At 40.2% G+C, this 22,060-nt stretch overlaps 1 protein-coding gene across 7 annotated transcripts in view; it reads right to left on the bottom strand.

Moving 5' to 3' along the window:
* utrn (utrophin) overlaps positions 1–22,060 on the bottom strand; it is a gene marked incomplete at both ends in the record, with an annotated part of 350,347 nt that overhangs the window by 314,014 nt on the left and 14,273 nt on the right. The window lies entirely within an intron of this gene.

The following is a 22,060-nucleotide window of genomic DNA, read 5'->3' as shown; positions in this document are numbered from 1 at the left end:
GGAACTTCAAGTGATGTCTGAGAAGAGTGATGCTCTTGCTGAATGCAATGCATGCTGGGAGTAAATAGAGTGAACCTGTGGTTCCTCACTGGTGCCTGTCAATCAAATTCAATTCACATCCTGTCAGAGTGACGCACATGACATCTGACAGAAACACACACAATAAAACACTCAGTAAACACACACACACACAGGGCACTAGAAGCAACCCTTCTAAAAATAACATCAACTTCCGTTTTATTTTTTGAATACACATGACTAAAACGTTTCTTACTCTTACACACAAACTAGTTCCTAAAAATGAAGTCATGAGAGACTACAGCTGTGTCTCAAATCCTATCGCTCTGCCTACCAATACATTTAGCAAGAAAAAGCATCTCAGGACCTTGCATGCTCACATTTTAGTGATTTGCCTAATTAGAAAGTGTATTGGCAAAAGCCTTAGCATTTTCTTAGCATATGGAGGCTATTACATGGATAAAAGATGCAAATCCTCTGTATTTTGAACGGGAAAACAGTTCCCCCTTAAAATTCACTCCCTAGACCCTCTCAAATTAACTAGTCGCCTGACTAAAAAGTGTCATAGGTACAAACCTAACAAGCTAGTAACCTCAAAATCTTGCACGTTAACATATTAACAAGTCGCCTGACTAGAACGTGTCATAGGCACTAAAAACCTAGCAAGCTAGTAACCTCAAAATATTACACACTAGCATTATAGCTAGTCGCCTGACCAGAGAGTGTCATAGACACAAACCTAGCAAGCTAGTAACACCACACCAAAATCTTGCACTCTGGCATATTAGCTAGTCGCCTGAATGTCATAGGCACAAAACTAGCACGCTAATACCCTCAAAATCTTGCACTCTAGCATATTAGCTTGTCGCCTGAGTGTCATAGGCACAAAACTAGCACGCTAACAGGCCTACCTTGAAAATCTTGCACGCTATATAGGCTATTAGTGAGTTGCCTGACTAAAAATGTAATAAGAACAAACCTAACAAGCTAATAACCTCAAAATCTTGCACGCTAACATATTAGCTAGTCACCTGAGTGTCATAGACACAAAAAACTAGGAAGTTAATACCCTCAAAATCTTGAACGCTAACCTATTAACAAGTCGCCTGACTAGAACGCGTCATAGGCGCAAAAAACCTAGCAAGCTAGTAACCTCAAAAACTTACACGCTAGCATAATAGCTAGTCGCTTGACTAGAAAGTGTCAGACACAAACTTAGCAAAATAGTAACCCCAAAATCTTGCACTCTAGCATATTAGCTTGTCGCCTGAGTGTCATAGGCACAAAACTAGCACGCTAACAGGCCTACCTTCAAAATCTTGCACGCTAGTATATTAGCAAGTCGCAAACCTAGCAAGCTAGTAACCTCAAAATATTGCACGCTAGTATATTAGCAAGTCGCAAACCTAGCAAGCTAGTAACCTCAAAATATTGCACGCTAGTATATTAGCAAGTCGCAAACCTAGCAAGCTAGTAACCCCAAAATCTTGCACTCTAGCATATTAGCTTGTCTACTGAGTGTCATAGGCACAAAACTAGCACGCTAACAGGCCTACCTTCAAAATCTTGCAGCGAGTCGCCTGACTAAAAATATCATAGGAACAAACCTAAGCTGGTAACCTCAAATTCTTGCACGCTAAAAAGGTGTGAAGAGCATTTTAAAATTAAGGCACTATTTTGGGCTTCCCAGGATCAAAAATAATGTAGGTAGACCACATGTTTCCCACTCATTTCTTGAATCCCAGAGCACCATCTGCTGTGTTCCTATCGGACACGAATGCCTCACTGCAGTTTGGGCTGGGCAGAGCAAATATCCCAGTCACTGCATGGGGTCTGAAAACACATGGCCTATGGATTCATTTGTTGATTCCGCTCTCCTCTGAGGTGTTACGAAGGTCAGGATGTGCTACGTACAACTGAACAAACACACACACACATAGAAGAGGAACAGCGAGAACTGCAGGAAGGTTGTTTTCTCTTTCATTTTCACTTTACAGTTCGTGAATGAAGGACTCAACGTTGGGTTATCGAACATCACGTCCTTGACTGTAAATCAAACAGAGTGGGCAGGGCACATACATTGTGTGTGTGTGTGTGTGTGTGTGTGTGTGTGTGTGTGTGTGTGTGTGTGTGTGTGTGTGTGTGTGTGTGTGTGTGTGTGTGTGTGTGTGTGTGTGTGTGTGTGTGTGTGTGTGTGTGTGTGTGTGTGTGTGTGTGTGTGTGTGTGTGTGTGTGAGTGTGTGTTTATCTGCAGCAAGACTGCTTTAAATAGTTTTTTCTTTATTAAATGTCTCTAGGCATATCGTGAACTATGTGGTTTAAAGAGCACTAACTATGTAAAATTCACTTTTACATGATGTTGAACATAAATGTGTGACGGGAGTGTGTGTACACAACCACCCTATAGCCTAATGGTACAAATCCACCCACTCCTCTTTTTAATCTCCATAAGTCATAAGCAGTGACTCAGAACAAGCCGTTTGCAGATTCTAGCAGCGTGACATCACATATGCTTAGGCCCCGCCCATAATTGCTGACAGACTCCGCCCTATAAGCATAGACCCCGCCCTGATTGAGCTGTAAACAGTCCGCCATGTTTATCTCCTCAACAGAGCATTAAAAAAAATTCTTATTAAAGCTACTAAAGTTATTCAGTCATGAGCAGTGAGGGATTTTCTGATTTTCTTTTGTTTGATTCATATTAACATTATATTTAGCAGTAAGTGCGGTATATTACACTGCTTTCACTTTAATACACAGATCTAATATACACGTGATTTCTGTACTTGCCGTTTATATTCACAGATATAACTGACTGTTCATGTGAATGTTGTGTGTTTTTGGCATAACCTTGTGTGTGTTTGACAGTTTAAGCGCAATAAGACATGAAAGAGAACTTTAATACTCATGGGACGCCCCGTCTGACAGCCAGCTTTTTGCACGTGAGCTTCGGATGTGTGCGCTCAGAAAACCATACATCAGAAGTTTAGACTGATATGGCTTTAAAACACCTGCAGATCATAAACTTTCATGATGATGATGAACTGCAATGTCACGTGAGCGTCACCACGATAGAGATGATTTCCAAAAACTAAAACATTGGTTTGGTTTTGGTTGAGTATCTGAGGCATGAGCTCTTAAGGCTCCGCCCTCTTCTGGGGGCGGGGAGCAGCAGCTCATTTGCATTTAAAGCTACATGCAAAAAAACAGCATGTTTTTCCTTCCACTCAAAAATGGGCATTTACAACATGGTATAACAAATGATCTGTGGGGTGTTTTGAGCTGAAACTTCACAGAAACATTCTGAGGTCACTATTACATCTTGTCAAAGGGGGAATAATAGGTTCCCTTTAAAGAGTTATTTCACCCCAAAATGAACATTCATTTCACCCTTTTTTTTTCCATCTTTGAACTACAAATGAAGATATTTGTAATATTCTCTCTTCATTTGTTGTCCATCCTAGTCCACACAACTGAAAGCATTATTTCTTGCCCAAAAATCATTAAGGTTTGTTCTTGGATATGTTGGCGAGAACATTTGTGTGTGTTCATCGATGTTTATTTGTGAATAAAAGCCAAATTTAAATGTTCATCCTTTAAAAGCGAGTGTCTCTCTTCAGAAGACTTCCAAGGCCACTCCCACCAGTCTACTATGGATACGCTCACCAAAGTCAAATACTGCCTTGCTTTAGAAGGAAATGCTTCTTAGCAAACTTTTAGCCATAATAATGTTGACTTGTATTGTTCTCGGGTGGAAGAACGCAAACGGTGTAGGCTAAAAGGCCATAAATATGGAGACAAAACCGCAACGGACAATCTGAGAAACCTCTGTGCTTGTAGTCAACATGTCAAACTGGATCACCATGAACACAGTGTTTTGGGCCAAACTGAAAGAAAATGCCGTTCCGTCAGTTCCTCTCGAAGCAAAACGCTGTCCCGTACAGATACCGTGCAGAAAGCTGTTGCTATAGTGTTTCATTTCTATCATAATGCTGTTTAAAGAGTAGACAAAGTACAATACAATTATCGGTGAAAAGCCAACTCTTACAATAACTCTGCCTGTGGGCGGGAATACAGAAATTCAGAAGTATGATCTGTAGTTTTCATGAAAGTCATGAGCTGTTAGAAGTCATTTTGCTGACAAAAAACGTGAACTTCTCAGCCTAGGTAAAACGGAAGACCAGTAAACATTGTTCATTTACCACGGACACATGTATTGTTTTAGTTATTTTGACAGTTTTGCGTTAAGATCTCAGAGACAGACTCTAAACACAGCAGCAGGGTTACAGTGAAGAAAGAGAGATGTGGTGAATTTCCGCTGGACTGAGCTGTGGAACAGGGCGTGGAGTGGTGCATGCTGGGAACATTTACCCTCACTTTACCCTCATGACACACACTACGCCCTATTTGTCCCTTCATTCTGAGAGCATGAGAGAGGAAAAAAATGTGTTGTTACAAAGTCCAGGCCTTTCAGATGATCGTTCACTGCTGAAGACGTTTATTGACACTGAATCGGTCCAATCAACTGCCCTTAAGTACCGCCATTTCCGTTTTATATTTTGCAGTTGACTTGCTGATGTTTTCTGTTTTGCTTTTGTTTTCTAATTTGTGAATCTCATTCGCATTTCAGGAAAGGAACGCTTCCCCTCCGTCATAGCTCTCTAATCTCACGCATGTTTGTGCCTATTCAAACATGTGAGAGCCATAAGAGTCATACAGGTTTGGAACAACATTAGACTGAGAACTGTTCTTTCAACTAAATTAGATGTAACATTTCATTATTTTAAATATTAAAACATATAATGATAGTTGTAGTATAATATTTTATGCTAATGTAATAATAGTTTATAAGTTTTCATAAAATCTGCATGTCCTCATAACAGGGGGCGTGGCCTGAAACCTGCATGCACACTACAATATAAAGACTTAGGGTCTTCAAACCAGTACACACACACACACACACACTCACTTACAAACACAGTCATACACACACAGTCAGTCAGTCATACACACACTTTACATATTATCCAAAGCAAGTTCAATCAAATTTGAAATGTTCTCTACCAAAATCACTCTGTGTGTATGTGTGTGTGTGTGTGTGTGTGTGTGTGTGTGTGTGTGTGTGTGTGTGTGTGTGTGTGTGTGTGTGTGTGTGTGTGTGTGTGTGTGTGTGTGTGTGTGTGTGTGTGTGTGTGTGTGTGTGTGTGTGTGTGTGTGTGTGTGTGTGTGTGTGTCTCTGCTGGAAAATCATTGAGGAGTGTGTGAGCTGAACATCTGAGAATGACAGTGTGTAATATGAGTTATGAGTGTTGATGGAACAGCCATTGGAAAACTGCAGTGATCATTTCACAACATGTTGCCTTTTAGTAGATGTGAAATCACACACACACACACACACACACGTACGTTTCAAAACTTTATTTATTTACTTTATTTTTACACTGTTATAAATGTATAAAAGGATGTCCCCAAAATATGGTTAAGTAGGTACTACATACGTGTACACACACACACACCAATCTCTCCATAATGACAGCTCTGAATATAGACTTTCCCTTTCTCAGCTCACCACACCCTCCTCAGATATTCACACACACGGGTGGTGACATCAGTCACCATGAGAGAATGCAGGAACATTTGATTTCTCTCCATTTCTGCAGTCCTTTCTTTCTTGTCTCTTCACTGCTTGCACTCTAGTGGTGTTTACCAAGTCAAACCTCATTACAACTGCCCACACTTAGTGGGAGTGATTTGATCAAACCCTAAACCAAGTCAACTTCAAGGCCTGTTCACACCAAGACGAATGTTCAGTGTAAAAATGTGTTGTGATACACATCTGAAGAAGTGTTCAAATCCCAACCATTATAGGCATAAACAGACACTTTCAGGCATCCATAGATGCACTAAATGTTTATAGGAAAGCAATGAAGTACTTGTTGTATTGTGAACACAGCCATGGCTGACCAAGCATCATCATCATCAAGGACCAGAACTATCCAATTCCATTTTATAATAATCAGGGCTTGACAAGAAGCACTGGCCAGCGTAAATGGCACACACGACAGTTGACGCAACTTTTAAAGGGGTGGTTGATCAGCTTTTTTGTGTTTATGAGGAGCAGTCTAACATGTGTTCATGTTTTTTTTTTTTTAAACATTATTTTACCTTTATTCTATCTACACCGCTACATCCCTTCTCGCAAAAACAGTCTGTTGAGTTCCCGGTTTTATGAAACCCCTCCCTCAACCTAACCCTAAACCTAATACACAATGGACTCAGATTGTTTAGCTGGCCCAGTGAGTTGTGATTCGCTAACCGCATAGTGCACGTTGTCCGGAAACGTCACGCCCCTTACCATTACGGGTAATTGCCTATGCTCAGGTGTACTGTAATAGACTATAGAGATCGCTACTGACTGTAGAGCACCGTTAGTTTTGTCTTTATAGAACGAGTGTAGCCAAATATCTGTCGCCAGAACTATGAGACAATTATGAAGACTAATCATGGATTTACTACAGTAGAGAACCATGTTTAGCGTGCCTGTAGCCGAACTAGCATGCGGATAAATGCTATAAAAGCTCTAATCAAAGAATCATTTACACTGATCACATAAACACCAACATTCAAAGTTCACTAGTGGGATTAAAAAGAAGTTTGTTGCTCGCGTCGGAACAGCTAAAGGCTGTCCACACTGGATAGGACAAATTCTATTGTCTTTTGTAGCGTTGCATCTCACCACTCAATCGGGGTGAAAATGACAGCATTTAGACGACATGGCAACAACATTGCCTTTGTTGCGTGTTCCTGGGGGCAGGATTTATGTAAATTTTTCGAGAGGAAGCTTGTGTAGTCCCTACCAGGCGTTTGTTGTAGTCCTTAAAAAGCAATTTCTGTAAAAGAAAATATCTCCCTTTGCTCTGAACTTTGAGCGTCGTAACTTTGCAGATGTTGTTTATGCTCAAACAGCAACATTACACACTAACTGAAGTTAAAAAAGACAAATCATAATCAACCACCCTTTAAGCCTGTTTTTATTTAAATATTAAAGCGCAAGTAGTAGCAAAAGAGAACTCAATAGCGTGAGAAGTTGTGTGTGCACACTTTCGAAACGCGCGCCCAGAAAGCCGCTTCTCAGACAGCGAGCGGATGCTGAATTGAGCTCTCTTTCATGTCTTCTTGTGCTTGAACGGACACATTCACACAAAATGCCGATCTCGTTGAGTATCCTAGTAAACATGGTCTGTTATATCTTCAGTGAACATAAACAGATGAGAAATAAAACGCATGTGTATCAGTATATTGGATCCGTGCAGCTCTTAAAGTGACAGCAGCCAAATATTCCTGCTGCCGTCTTTGTTTTAATGTTAATCAAAGGACAAAAAAACTCACACTGCTCTTCCCTGAATAACTTCTGTAACTTTAAAAATGATTAATCTAGATTTAATTTATACAGTGAAGACTATGCAGTGCTATTTTATATTTGATTATTCATTTTCTCTACCTAAAAATTACTCTTAGACTTACCTTAAAAAACATAAAAAGCTGTGTTTAATTTATTTGTATGCTTGCTCTATTGTATTTGTACTATTGATAGTCATTTTTACTGAGAGTTTACACTAAAACATTACAAAAAGGATACAAAAATATCACGCAATGATACAGGGAGACACGCGCCATATATGGGAAGTGTTCAGGAGGCATGCTATAAAGGCCTGTTCACACCGGGACGATTTTCGCTCGCGTTTATCGCCAACGTTTAACGCCTCGTGACTAAACAATGGGTGCCAATGTGAGTGTGCACACCGACGCGTAAAACGCCAGACGTAAAAGCGTCATTTTGAAAAAAAAACGCCTTGGGTTCGTTTTTTTTCATTTTGATGCGGCGCGTTAAAAACGTCACGAAAAACGCTGGCGATAAGCGCGTGCGATATTCGTCCCGGTGTGTACAGGCCTTAAGGTTTTGCAAGAAAAAAAAACTTATTATTCAGTCAAAACACTGAGTTCAGCCAATACTCTGTGCGCGTTCCTGTGAATGCATGTGAGCCATCAGCACTCACTCAGCAGCCGGTCACGCAATGTTGTCATGACAACCGGTACACAACATTCACTTCAGGAGGTTTACCTTATTATGAGTATTATTGTATTATTTCTTATTATTTACGTTATAGAAGAGACAAGAGTCGCGTTTGTTTCTATTGAGCCTGATTTCTCAAAATGGTGTGAGTGTGTGTGTGCTTATTCTGGGAACCATGACAACATTGCGGCTGCTGACGGCTCGCACGCACTCACAGGAACGCACACAGAGTAACGGCCGAGCTCAGTGTTTGACTGAATAATATGGTTTCTTTCTCGCAAAACCTTATAGTATGCCTCCTGAACACTTTCCATATATGGTGCGCGTCTCCCTGTATCATTACGTGATACTTTTACATCCTTTTTGTAATGTTTTAGCCTGGTCGCTATTCACTGCCATTATATGGAGTAGCGCATGCAGGATGTTTTTAAAAATTTCTGCTTTTGAGGTCTGAAAAAGGGACATAGAGCATTAGAACAACAGCAGGGTGAGTAAAAGATGGCTTTATTTTCATTTCAGGGTGAACTATCCCTTTAAGGTTATGGGTCAAAAACCACGAAGACAAGACTATTTTATTTGTTTTTTACTTTTTAATTATTGGGGCAAACTGCGCCAGTAGTAAAATCCTGAGCCATGATAATATTTATTTCAAAATGAAGTGGCCACTGAATATAGTAGCTGCTTTCCTCTCAAGTGTCCACATTTATCATCGACATTTTTCACACGCTGACGTTTAGCGTGGACACACACACACACGGAGGCCAGTCATGATGGAGTTTAATGAGGCCCAAAACAACAAACTGGGCTTCCTGCTTCTATTACTCCTGTTTCCCATTGAATAATATCCTGAATACATCCTGGTCACACACACACACACACAAGTCGGCCAATGACAGCAACAGAACAGAAAGAAAGAGAGGTGTGTGTGTGTGTGTGTGTGTAATGAGATCGCCTTGGGTGAATTTCCTTTATTTGCTTTCATGATTTTCCGTGGTTCAAGGTTTCAGGTGACACACAAACACATGGTGTCCGTTTCACAAGAACAATCTCAGGTAATAAGGTCACTGAACTCTCGGCAGGGTGTCAAAAGCACAGTCTACTGGGTCAATCTTGCCCTTTACCCAGCATGCTAGGCAAAAACCTCCAGTCAGATCATGGGAGATACTGAGATATAAGTCACTCTGAGATTTAAAGTTGCATTGCGAACTATAAACTCACATTGTGGGACATGAAGTCGCAATCACTCTCTCCTTCACTAGACAGCCAACAGGCACCAATCTCACTTCCGCACTTTCACTTTTCACTGAGTAATACGCAAGAGCCTTCAGCTGACAGAGCACAGCGATTTGAAAGGACACGCTGGTGATTTGACAACACAACAGACAGATTTCCCTGCACAAGACATCAACACTTGCACAGTCCATTCAATGAGCAATTGATGCACATATCACACAAAATGTGAAGGCTTCCCAAAAAAAATGGCAAGCTGTATTTTGATTGGATCGCTTCTGGAGCTCCAGTTGTACGGGTCTATACGAACACAACACTTGTGAGGACGAAGCAGTCACTGGATTTGGCAAAAGTTAGTGGTATTGAGTTGAAATATATTCACAGCACTTGCAAGGCAGTCCTGTATTGATATTTTTCAAAAATGAAATGTTTATTGCCATCTATTTTATGCTTCTATGAACTTTATACTAGGAAGTTCACAACTAAAGCTTTATCACCAGGGACGGTAACTATAAATGTTGGAATCACTTTCAGAACTATTTGTTCCAGCTGATGAATGATAAAAACACAGACAGCCAATCAGAATCCATCCTGCTTTAAGAGCATGAGCCTTTAACCCTCTGGTAATGTTCATGTGGGAGTCACAAGGTCAAAAATTACCGAATTTTTTTTTATTTTCAGTTCAATCATATTTTTTGTTTTGTATTTTGAGAGAATTATGTTATTAATTGACATTTATGCAATAATTATGATCATTTTTCCCCATTGAAAATAACATTTTTATTTGTATTTTTTTGTATTATTTTTCAATTAAAGCTGTATTTCATGTTGATGTAGAGACGAGGCCTTTAAAATCCGATTTTAAAGGCAGATTAGTGTCATATAGTGGGGAAAAAAAGAAAAACATCTCTAATGCTGTGGCATAACCACTAGATTCCATGGCTCTATATAAAGAGGCTTATACATTCTATTGTTGTTTTAGGCATAATAACTTTTATTAGGTTGTGGATGTGCATATATACAATATTTAGACATTCTTAAAAGGCTACTGTTTGTCAAGGTTTATGTATTTTCTGTTTGTTACGTTGATTTGAAGTGTCAGTTTTCCATTATTGTACTACAGTCAAACTTGAACACAGAAAGACATTTTTTTACACATAACATCAAAATTCAACAAAAATGTAACAAAACTCTGTGTGTGTGTGTGTGTGTGTGTGTGTGTGTGTGTGTGTGTGTGTGTGTGTGTGTGTGTGTGTGTGTGTGTGTGTGTGTGTGTGTGTGTGTGTGTGTATAGAGCCCTATTCGGACGGTAATTGTTTCTCACATAAAAATACATTTATGCCACCTCAGTGATAAAACTCGTGCATTCTGATTGTGATTTATTCACGGTGGAAAAGTGAGTTTTGTGATCCTGCACACATGGGAACCAGCTCACGTGGTCAATAACATGATTGTATGCTGTAAATAAAATGTCATATGCTTGGTATAATAAGAATAAATGCATATTTAATGTAATAATAGGAAAATAATATCCTAATTATTATTGAATTATTTAAATCTGTTTTAAAATAGGACGATATATAGATGCACATTACAGTTCAAAAATGGTTTTCTGTCTTGTATTTTATCTCAAAATAAAGGATGTCATTTTATTCCACATGGAAAGGAGCGGAAATTAGTGAATACAGCCTCTTATTTACATGAGGTAAACATAATGCTGCGGTTATTTACAGATATAATTGCTGCCGTAATAACGGCCCATTTCAAATGTTTAAGTGCTTTTCTTCTTTTTATTTTTTGCGCTGTGATGAAATAAATTGCTCTTGTAAATACTTGCCAACATTTCAGTAATAAAAGTCTAGATCTGTAAAATGCATCCAAATGACAGCGAAGCGCAACCGTACGGTGCCCTGCAGGGGTCAAAAAGGATATAAACAGTGAATTTTGAAGTGATATATTCTTGAAAACTCAGAGATGTGGATTCAGACACGACCTTGGTGTTTGTCTAAAACAGTAGGTGATTCGGCCAGGGATTTTTACGCGGATGGTGGGAGAAAAACACTGACATTCTGGATTCAGATGACAATAAAATCACAGACTAGCCCCAGTCAATGATGAAAACACCTTATGACCCTGCGAGAAACAATTACATCCGAATCGGGCTTAATAGTGTACGTGCGTCTGTCTATTGTGTACTCTTCATGTTTTAGGGCTCTATCATACACCCGGCAAGTGTTTTTTTGCTAGTTTCAGTCCGACATCCAGCGCCATGTTGTTTAAATAGCAAATGTAGCCTTTTTTTTTGTTGTGATCACCAAGCGACTGCCACAAAAGTAACAGATTTTCATACCATTCCGATGAAGTAGCGCTTTTTTTAATTCTAAAAAGTCTAAAATGGCCACCAGAGAGTTAAAGGGGCAGATGACAAATCTGCAGTGCGCACTTTTAATACACCAATATAGCCATCATGGTTATTCTAGTAATTTTTATAGTTTTTAGTGTGAACGGGCATTTTAATGATAACTACCGTATATAAATAGCAACCACACCAATGGACAATATTATTCTAAGTGGATTATGATTGGCTGTCAACTTTCATCAGCCGGAAAATCAAAAAATCTGAAAGCACATTTATTTGCATACTACGTTTCTATTTTCAATTCTATTATACATTTAACCATCTGTAACCAAGTCTATAAATGCAAACGTCAGATTACTTTGACTCTTGTGCACAGACAAACAAGTCTTGAGCGGTAGTTGTCACAGCCACAGAAATGGCAGCTCCGATGCAGCATTTCCTTTACAACCAAAACCTAAAACACAAACTTCCCTAAAACTTCAACGATATTTTGTTCCTTCCCTGCAGGCACCGGTATTTCCTTCAAGAAATGTAAATTAGAGAAACCCAGCCCTTAACAGCGTGTAAACAACAAACACAACTGTGGTTGGAAGCTTTATATGTCACTCAGACGGGCTCTTTCTGTCCGAGCAGGATGAGCTGCAAACTGGACCAGACCCTCCAGACAGTCAGAGGTCTAGTAAAGGCAGTGGAACTGACAGACAGATCTGGCCATGAGCGCTGCTTATATAACACTTGGCTGTGGTAAAGAGACCCGTCTCACCTCATTTTACAATACAGTGTGTGTGTGAGAGAGAGCAAGAATGGGAGTGTATTTGGACTGGGAGGACATAGATGAAAGAGAGAGACAGAGATGTGTTAAACAGAGGAGAACTTCAGCGTGACGGGAGGGAAAGAGAAGTGTGTGTGTGTGTGTGTGTGTGTGTGTGTGTGTGTGTGTGTGTGTGTGTGTGTGTGTGTGTGTGTGTGTGTGTGTGTGTGTGTGTGTGTGTGTGTGTGTGTGTGTGTGTGTGTGTGTGTGTGTGTGTGTGTGTGTGTGTGTGTGTGTGTTTGTGTGTGTGTGTGTGTGTGTTAAAGCCCCTGTGTGAGCTGGCAGAGCTTCCAACCTGTGCAGAGAACAAATTAGTCCAGACAAATTGGAGTACAGAGAATGTGCCCACACCAGAACTGCATTACCCAGCATGCTTTAGGAAAACAACAATCTACACTAGCATTCATTTTTTTAAAGAAATTAATACTTTTATTCTGCAAGGATTGATCAAAAGACAATAAATTGACAATAAAGACATTTATGATGTTTCAAAATGTTTCTTTTGAACTTCTTTTGAACAATTTCCAGCATTGATGATGATAATAATAATAAGTAATGTTTCTCGATCATCAAATCATCATATCAGAATGATTTCTGAAGGATCATGTGACACTGAAGACTGGAGTAATGATGCTGAAAATTCAGCTTTGATCAATTACATTTTACAATATATTACTATAGAAGACAGAATTGTTGTAATATTTCACAATATTACTGTTTTTACTGTATTTTTGATCAAATAAATGCAGCCTTGTTACACACAAGAGACTTCTTTCAAAAACATTTATAAAAACCTGCCGACCTATAAGACGAGTGATTTCACTCGGCGGCCATCTTTGTAACGCCTCTCTGCATGCAAGTCCCGCTCCGATCTTCCCTAATGGGAAAACATCAAATTCTCCAAAACTGTTTGCCAAATGTACAATTAAATTTCATATTTGAAATCACCAATGAAATGTGACAACATCTGCCTCATAAATTTGGTTTCTAAACGCTCAAATCATGGCTTAATTTAATAACTGTGAAAATCATTGTTGCTCTACAACCATTGCTGCAGGAAAAACACCAGAAAATGTTAGTAAACTTTGTGATCAGAATTTCTGTTTGTCCAAAAATACAGCTCTGCTCACTGATATTGATTTTACTAGTACTAACAAAACACTAACACCACTAACCTAGCCAAAACCAGTTCATATTAGTTCATTAGTTAGATCAACCTGGTTTCGTGTAAAATGACTGGATTTCCACCAGGTGGACTGGTAAAACCTGTGCACTGACTCAGGAAGTTGCATAAACTCAATCAGCTTTCCAGATTGAGAAAGCACTTCCCTTTTGTGTGTGCAATATGCAGTCGGAGACAGTGACTAAATACTAGCTGATAATTAAACTGCAATCTTACCCACAACAGTGGCATTGACCTAGAAACCGAAACACACATTAAACATCATCATACAAACAAGCTGTTAATAGCTAAAGATTCAAAATGCAATAGGTGCTATAATTCACACTTGAAATGAAAAATTGATGCACCTCTTGATGGAAATAAATGATGTGATGTTATTTCCATCAAGAGGTGCATCAATGTATGGTCAAGATCCTGTATTGCCAATGCAAGAGTCCAGCACTCTGTAAAGTCTCCTCCAGCACATCCCAAACACTCTCAGTGAATGTAAGGTCTGGACTCAGAGGAGCTGATTCATGTGTGGAAATGACTCTTCATTCTTTCACAGTTTGAGCTGATGAATCTTTACATTGTCCTCCTGGAATATGGTCATGATAAGTCTTCATGCATGGTTGTTTAAGAAATGAAAAGCTGCACACTCCATCAGTTAGGGTTAGAAGAAGAACTGTTGCCAAACATATCACATGATAGAAACATCATAATCACTGCAATATTGATCCAATCATTGACTCTTAAGCATTTGCCTATTTAAATCCAAACAGCGACTTTAAGTGTGTGAAGTGTAGTTATTTTATTTTATTGACATTTTTTAATGCAGTGTCATTAAAAAGATTTAATTTCATTAAATATTAATACAACTATTCAAATAAAAGCTAACTAAAGTAATTTTTAAAAAGCATTTTCGGTTCTAGGCCAAGTGCATCCAGAATGTTCTGTTTTGGCCCAAAAATTGCATTTCGATGCATCTCTAAAAGGACAACTTTGTATCTCATCTACCCCTAAAAGGTTGTAATTTAAGGGTACATTTTACTACTCTATGGTACTAATAGGCACATTTTAAGGGTGCGAAGTTGTCCTTTTAAGGTTACAGCTACTAAAGGACACAGACCTCTGTTTCATAACAGAGGAAAAGCTCCATAAATTAAGTTTATGATATCTTTGTTCCTCAGAAATCAGCTTGATTAATGCGGCTTTAGAAGATAAAGTTTTGTTTGGATTTTCCATGAGAGCAATTTCACAGGATGTAGTTTTACAGGACTTCCTGTTCTCTCCTCTGTGTGTGTGTGTGTGTGTGTGTGTGTGTGTGTGTGTGTGTGTGTGTGTGTGTGTGTGTGTGTGTGTGTGTGTGTGTGTGTGTGTGTGTGTGTGTGTGTGTGTGTGTGTGTGTGTGTGTGTGTGTGTGTGTGTGTGTGTGTGTGTGTGTGTGTGTGTGTGTGTGTGTGTGTGTGTGTGTGTGTGTGTGGGCATGTTTTTGTGAAATATCAGGACACAAATGTGTATAATGACATGGGAAAAAAGGGTGAAATATGAGGACGTTCCCCATGTCCTCACTTTTCAAAATGCTTATAAATCACACAGAACAAGGTTTTTTTCACAGAAAGTAAACTGCACTGTCTCCTGTGATGGGTAGGTTTAGGGGCAGGGGCAGGGGCAGTGTGTGTGTGTGTGTGTGTGTGTGTGTGTGTGTGTGTGTGTGTGTGTGTGTGTGTGTGTGTGTGTGTGTGTGTGTGTGTGTGTGTGTGTGTGTTGGGTAGGTTTAGGGGCAGGGGCAGTGTAAGGGGATAGAAAATACGGTTTGTACGGTATAAAAACCATTACGCCTATGGAATGTCCTCACATTTCACAAAAACAAACATGCGTGTGTGTGTGTGTGTGTGTGTGTGTGTGTGTGTGTGTGTGTGTGTGTGTGTGTGTGTGTGTGTGTGTGTGTGTGGGAGAGAATATACAGTTTGTACAGTATAAAAACCTTTACGTCAATGGCGACTGGCGAGTCCCCACAAAGATAGTGAAACCGAGTGTGTGTGTGTGTGTGTGTGTGTGTGTGTGTGTGATCACTGGAGGCTGCTACACATCAGCTGTGCCCAAAACTTGAAAACTGATCCCTTTTCACAGTATAAAGAGGCAGGAAAGCATCAGTCCCAGTGACTGCATCGTAATCCCTAAATACTCAGTTGGTAACTTCTAAAGCTGTCTATAGTTTACTGTCTTTGCTCAATAGTTCCATCTAATCAAAATCAAATGCTAAACTGTGTTTTTCATATACAGTCAGCATTCAGCAAATACAATGAAAATGCTCCATGTAAACACCTCGATCGGAATAAAAATGCCTAAACCGGATGAAATTTCAAACGGTTTGAGAGGGGTGGGATAAACCTTTTCTAATCCGTTTGATAGGACATGTAAACACTTGATCGTATTGAATGTGCAATAACGCAGAAATGACGTATGATGAACAGAACTAGCTGATGTTGTTGCTAAATATAATAAATGACTGTCGTGTCAATCCTAAATTCTCACATCCACTCATCGTGTGTGAAGTGGTGCTGGTGCAGGACAACGCTGAACCACAAGTGCTTGCATCGGATTCTTATCCACAGGCGCCTTGTTTTGAATGCGGGAATGGCGTTTTACTGCTTGATAAATATAAGCAAACTGTATATTTGTGCATGTCGAAAGATTAAATCCGATTTGAAGTTTGTGACAAATGCATACATCAATCTGATCACTTTATTTAATGTTCATGTATGTTCGGATTCAATCAATCAGAATTATTTCATTCCGATTGAAACAAAAAGTGCCCATGTAAACGTGGCTACCGCTGATTGTAATGGGTGTTGTTTTCACAAGAATGCAGAGCTCAGTGAAGTGATGGACAGCTTCAGAGTAGAGCTGCATGATTCATCATTAAAAGATTGAGATCTTGATTCAAACACCCACACAATCTCATTCCTAAATGACAATGATCCTACTATCTGTTAAACCTTTGATAAAATCACACCAGAACATTCAGATCTGTGTTGGCGCTGCCGCTGATCTAGAGAGAGCAGATGTCATGTATAGGTGAGTATAGGTATGAAATAGCTTCATTTCTTTATGTCTGTTACAAATACTCATATTTAGGCCCAATCCCATTTCTACCCCTTAGCCCTTCTCTTTCCCCTACCCCTTCGTTTTGCGCGTTCACGTGAAGGGGTAGGGGTGTCTCGATTCTCTTTTGTCTGGAGTGGTAGGGGTAAGGGGAAGGGCCAGATAGCCCTTCAAACGAAGATTTTTCAGGACCACACTTCGAACGAAGGGGTATGAGGAGTTTCCCTCCACGACTACCGTGCTGCTAGAATGTGTGTGTGTTGCCACTCAGGATCGATCACTTGCGTGTCGCCTGGCTGCCCGTTTCTCCGTAGCTTGCTAAACGCACTATTTGGGTGATTTGAACACATATTAATAATAGTTTAAATATATATATCTGGTCATCCTTCATAACGCAGTCGATATTTACATCACATATCGTCTGTAAACTCTCGCGTTACCAAGGCAACGACTGACGTGACGTATAACCATAGACTGTAAAAAAATATGGACGTAGTGTCCGTGACGTCACCCATAGGATTCTGATGAGCCGTTCTGAAGCGCAAAGTATGGACGAGAGGGCTGTCGCCATCTTGGCAGCGCGTCATCGCGCGTCACTCCCGGATAACAGAAAATGGGCAAAAAGGCGGGACGTGGGCGGAGCTTAAGTGACGCGATGACTAACAGACAGCAGATAAATGGCTATCCACCTGTCACTCGAAGTGGCCACGCCCTTTATTATGCAGAATTTTAATGCTTTATATAATGTAAACTAATGAGTTATAAAAAAATTCACCCCCCTCACAGTTGTCATGAAGGGCAAAATGAGCCGTATAGACCAAAAGCACAATTTGTACCAGGCTGTAAACATGTTTTATTCTGCTCTAAAGTTGGCCATTTTAACATGAGGCTCAATGAGATTCTGCTCCTTCTGGATCCTGTCCCTAGCGGCCAGTCGATGAATTGCAGTTTGAGGCACTTCCGTATTGGCTTCAAGAGAAACTGCGGGAGGTTGCCGCTTGCGTATAACGTATGAACATTATCGCAGCACCAAAGTAGAAAACGAAACCATATCCGTACCGGCCGGCTCGGATCAGCACGGAGTGGAACGGTTAATAAACAAAGAGAACAGTTTGGCCCGATTGAAAAGCGGCTTCACTAGTCTTGTATGTTCTGTATCATTCTGTATCATCTTAGGAAACTCTGGCTCATATGTTTTTGAACTTAAAACGAGCGGCATTTTATTAAGTCCAAATACAGCGCAAAACTCTGTTGGGAGTGAGTAATTTGTTAAACGTGCTCGCGCCTGATTTCTGTGAGATATAGCCTACGCACTTCATCGCTGTTCATACTGGTTAAATGTCACAGGACATTATAATAAATAAAACGGGGTATGGCGTGTAATGGAATAGTAGTGTAGTGTCCCATTTCTTAGGGGAAAATTTTCACCCCTACGCCTTGGCACTCTGTTTCAAGGGGCAAGGGGAACAGGTAGGGGTAGGGGAAGGCGAAGGGGTATAAAATAGAATTGGGATTGGGCCTAAATATGCATAATCAAATATACCACAGAAGTAGGCCACTAAGATAAAAGTTTATAGTTCGGATTTATACACTAATGTCTACGGTAGCGATCAAAATATGTTTTCATGGGTGCTTGCACTTTTTAAATAACCATAACTTGCTAAATTTTCTACCGATTTTCAAACTGTTTGGTTTGTTATAAACGTCAGAGATGTAGTTATGACACTGCATACTAGGGCTGTAACGATTTGACCAAAAATAAAAAACCTTGATTACTTGAACATTTGACCTCGATTACGATTAATGAACGATTATTTTGCCCTCATAAGGTTTTTGAGTAAGTTCACTGATAAGGTTTGTACTGTAAATATTTTCTACTATTATAGGTGGATTTTTTTTTTCTAATGGAAAAGTGCATTTCTTTGTGATTTTAAAATACTTGAAGGAAACGGTTCGATTTTAGCAGTTATTGTCTATGGGGCAGATTTCTGCTTGTTGTACATTAGATACAAATAAATTTACACAGTAGGCCTACATTACATTTATTTGAATGCATTAATGAGAGAGTGATTGTGTGTGTGAAGTAGGCTACTCATACTGTCTCTATTCATTATGAAGCTGTGGTTTGTATTGAAGGTATTCAAATGTATGCCTATAACGGTTGAGTTTCTAAGCTCCTTTAGTGACTTTAGTCACAGGACAGCGTTGACACTGCGTTTCTGCGCTCCTCTCGGCGCGCGATCTTCACGCGATCTTCAGGTGATGTGCGAGGCTGCGAGCTTCTGTCTGAGTGTTCGTTTGTCACAATATATCAAGCATTAGTTCAACATAACACACATCTGATGGTCGAAACTCGCTTTAATGTTCAAACTGGCGGGGCTTAAACCACATACAAATGACAAGCTTTGTGAGGACGCAGGTGAAAGAGGTCTGCCTTCAGGGCGCGCGCGTGATGTCAGAGACGCGACACGACTCGGCTCTGTGTCACAGAAAAAAGCTGAGCACTGAACGGAGAAGTTTTCCGTATTGTTGTTTTTGAATAGTGCACAATCGCTTTAAATGTTGAAACTGGCAAGCCTTTGAACGCATAGGCTACTTGACAAACTTTATGAGCATTAAAGTGAAAGCGATCTGGCTTCGGGGCTTGCGCGCGCCGTCTCTGTGTGTGTGTGTGTGTGTGTGTGTGTGTGTGTGTGTGTGTGTGTGTGTGTGTGTGTGTGTGTCAGCGCGTAGGCTATAAGAACAGCAATTAACTGACCTGTATAAACGGTGTAAAACATGCAGTTACTATAGTGATTCTGGGCATCTATAAACTGCTCCTGCATCTCTCTGTGTGCCTGCAAACTGCACTTGATGTGACTGACGGGGCGGAGTCACGTGAAAACCGAAATAACCGACATGGGAAAAATACGTCGGTTAGAGGTTGTGAATGTCGGTTTCGGTTATTTTTCGATTAATCGTACAGCCCTACTGCATACTTATGAAACATTATTCATAATTTGTTCAAGCATCCATAATTATAGCCACGTTAATAACGTTTATAAGAAACCAAACCATTTGTAAATCTGTCAAGATTTCAGTGAGATAAGAGTATTTGTGTTCATGCAGATCATTAGGTACCACAGAGCCCTGCCTGTGACAAGATGGCCGCCGGTGATGACGGTAAAACTCCGCCATAAAACATCTAGCCTTTATTATGGATATCTATGTTTATGAGTGAGTCACTGAATCATTAATTCAAGAGATTTGTTCAAAAACGCTGATTAATCCAGTAATGAAACAAGTGAAGTCTTCATGAGTGAGTCATTGAATCATTCGTTCAAACCAGGGGTCCTATTATTCTCCTTTTTACAGGTTGTAAAATAAGTCTCTGATGTCAGAGGAGTGTGTATGTGAAGTTTTAGCTCAAAAGACCCACATATCATATTTTATAGCATGTTAAATTAGTCACTTTTTGAGGGTGAGCAAAAACGTGCTGTTTTTGTGTGTGTCCCTTGAAATGCAAATGAGCTGCTGATACCAGACCCCTTTCTAGAAGAGGGCGGAGCTTCAAGAGCTCATGTCAGCAGCTCCGATTACCTCACGCAGACACTGAAAATGTCAAAAACGGTTCAGCCTTTAACGTTCAAACCGGAGTCGGACAATGATGGAGAGACTCAAGGAGAAGTGACAACATGTAGAATGAGACAGGACGTTTCTAAAGGGTTAGTTGATGAATTTATGGAGCTGATAAGGAGTTAACTATAGTCAAGTCATTGATTAGCATATTCTGTCATGATGATCAATAAATCGCTCGTGTGGGAACTGTTGTAAGATGCTCAGAGAATATCTGAAGAGAGAGCAGGTGTAGTTTAGTTTAATTACGGTTATAACTTATGTGGTCATCTTGCTTTATGACATGCTATTGCGTCTGTGTTCGTACTGTATTGCAACAAAAGACGGATGTGACAGACCACCAAATGTGCTACAACAACTATTCCTCTTCTCAACATGGCCTTTGTTGTGTGTTCCTGGGGGCGGGGTTTATGTACATTAGGGTTAGTGATGTCACTAACCCGAGAGGAAGCTTGTGTAGTCCCTACCAGCCATTTGTTGTAGTCCTTAAAAAGTGATTTCTGTAAAAGAAAATATCTCCCTTTGCTCTGAACTTTGTAGATGTTGTTTATGCGCAAACAGCAACATTACACACTAACTAAAGTTAAAAAAGTCAAATCATAATCAACCACCCCTTTAAGTTATTAATTTAGATTAATTAAAAGTTAAATAGATTGCAGCGCCTCTAGTAAATTACATGTTTTGTTTATTTGTCTGCTCAGAATCATGGGAGAATCGCAATCTCTGTTTGAAACAAAAATATAATAATCACGATTCTCAATTTAACTAGAAACGTGCAGCTCAACTTCAGTGATGAAAAAGGCAATGCCCTGTGCTTGCTTTCTGTTTATAACCCATTCACTCTCTGAATAAAACTTATTTCTCCTGCTACTGGCAACAGCCATAATTAAAAGCAGGACCGAATCGAAATATGCGATGATTGACAGTGATAACCATAGCAATGTCAGAATAAATCTGTGTATTAAGTCTTGCTTTGCTGTTGCAACAACCACACCTTTTTTAAGGTGCACAGCCCAGGCCTAAAATCCTGTATATCGACTTTAAATTGGCCATCAAGAAATCAGCAAAAGGTTAAATCACTGGACACACCTTCATCACATAGTTAATGATTGCTGTCTCACTGCAAATGATTGTCTTACAGGCTGAGGAGGTGCCATCATACAGACACAATATCTGTTACACCACTCACTCGCTCACACGCTCACACGCTCACACGCTCACACGCTCACTCACTCACTCACACACTCACACACTCACACACTCGCTCACACACTCACTCGCTCACTCGCTCACACGCTCACACGCTCACACGCTCACTCACTCACTCACACACTCGCTCACACGCTCACTCGCTCACTCGCTCACACGCTCACACGCTCACACGCTCACTCACTCACTCACACACTCACACACTCACACACTCGCTCACACACTCACTCGCTCACTCGCTCACTCGCTCACACACGCTCACTCGCTCACTCGCTCACTCGCTCACTCGCTCACTCGCACACTCACTCGCACACTCACTCGCACACTCACACGCACACTCACACGCACACTCACTCGCACACTCGCACACTCACACACTCACACACTCACACATTCACACACTCACACACTCACACACTCACACACTCACACACACACACACTCACACACTCACACACACACACACACACACAC

This window comes from Gobio gobio, assembly GCF_949357685.1.
Source record: "Gobio gobio genome assembly, chromosome: 21".
In the NCBI taxonomy this organism is placed as follows: domain Eukaryota; kingdom Metazoa; phylum Chordata; class Actinopteri; order Cypriniformes; family Gobionidae; genus Gobio; species Gobio gobio.
The sequence above is the reverse complement of the archived record's forward strand: the minus strand, read 5'-3'. Positions and strand labels throughout refer to the sequence as shown.